Raw genomic sequence first — 1647 nt, forward strand, 5'->3', positions numbered from 1 at the left:
TGGGAGCTGAGCTTCTCTTTAATGTCCTGGGATTTCTGCCTCATTACGATCCAGAAGAGTCTAAGGATGGTCTCGCCCACAGGTAGCACTTACATGGTGCAGCGCCTAGGCCCTAAGATTAGGGGTTTCCAGGAATGAATGAAAGTCCTTGTCCCTAAAGCACTGTTTTCCAGGGACAAAGTCAGTAAACATGGAACAGTAAGGCCAGACAGAGAGGAAAGAATTGAAAATCTAGTAGTAATGGTGTAATACAAAGCAGAATTTGGTCAATAATAATAATAATAATAATAAAACAGAATAATAGATACGAAAGGGAGAGATATTTTCTAAGACATTTGAGGAACAATTAATGAATTCTCAGTTTGGGAATTAAATTTTTTCAATGCTTAGATATTACCAAGATAAGTACACAACTAGGAATGGAGTTCTAAAAGCTATCATTCTCGCTGTACTTTAGTAAGTAACTGACTGAGCTTCTGCCTGTCAGTGCTTTTGTTCTCGCATCTATAAATCCAACAAACTGGAAATAACCATTTCCCTCCTATTTAATGGAGACTTTCATGAAGATGACTAAATTGATACCAACATAGTGTTTTGGACTCTTCAGCAGTAAAAGAGATGAAAGGGTATCTATATTATTGATCCTTTTGTAAACAAGTTGCTTAAGGACAGACTAACATTTTTAAAATGTTATATTATACTAGTCTGTGTATCTGCAATAGGAAATGAGATTACTCTAATGTATCTATTTATAATTAACATGCTTGCATTATATGAGATTCTAGAATCTTTGTAAGTTGAAAGAACTCTTTATAAAAGGCATAATACTTAAGGCTATTTTCTTAATTTCAGCAGACAAAATTATGACAAGACACTTCACTATAAGAAACAATGGGCTCGGTGATAGAGATACAAAAAGGAAAATATTTCTTATCCTCAAAGAGGCAACAGAGATGAGGTGAGGTAAAGTCATAAGCAAATTAATGCAGGGGCATTCTGTGGTAGGCACATGTGCCAATGGACATGACAACAGAGGAGAAAATGCAACTAAATCTATCAAAGGGTCCAGAAGAGAGTTTACCAAGAAGGCGATGTTTAAACTGGATCTTTTAGACAGAATTTGCAGTATATAATTCAAGGACAGACCAAATACGTGGAAGCACGTATAGAAGTTCAGAGCTAAGAAGACACAGCATGGGAAACGTTCCACATGGCTGGGGCTTTGAAGCAGGGGGTCCCGCGGGGGTGAGGCCGACGGAGTCCTAACAAAGCATGCCCAACTCCGGAGACCGGTTCAGTGACGCAGATCCAAGTTTATTGTGTGAGTGCAGCAACATATATAACATTCCAGACCAATCAGAAGTTTACAACATCCATAGGGCAACCAATAGTAGGAAAGATCAGGGTACTATGTAGGGGCTCTAGGGGGTCAGCTCAGGCGGGCGATGCCACTTCCTGGTGTGCCGAGGAAGCTTGTGCAGGCGGAGCGTGCTCACACCATTGCATCTGCCGCAGCACTGAGATAAATCTCCTGAGCTCTCCCTACATCTCCCCCTTCTTTTCTTATTAGCGCCTGCTGGATGTGTATGATCATGGCTTGCTGAGCATTTAGCTTATTGAACATGTTGTATAAACAGCGAAATAATA

This window comes from Myotis brandtii, unplaced genomic scaffold (assembly GCF_000412655.1).
Source record: "Myotis brandtii unplaced genomic scaffold, ASM41265v1 scaffold8, whole genome shotgun sequence".
Lineage (NCBI taxonomy): Eukaryota > Metazoa > Chordata > Mammalia > Chiroptera > Vespertilionidae > Myotis > Myotis brandtii.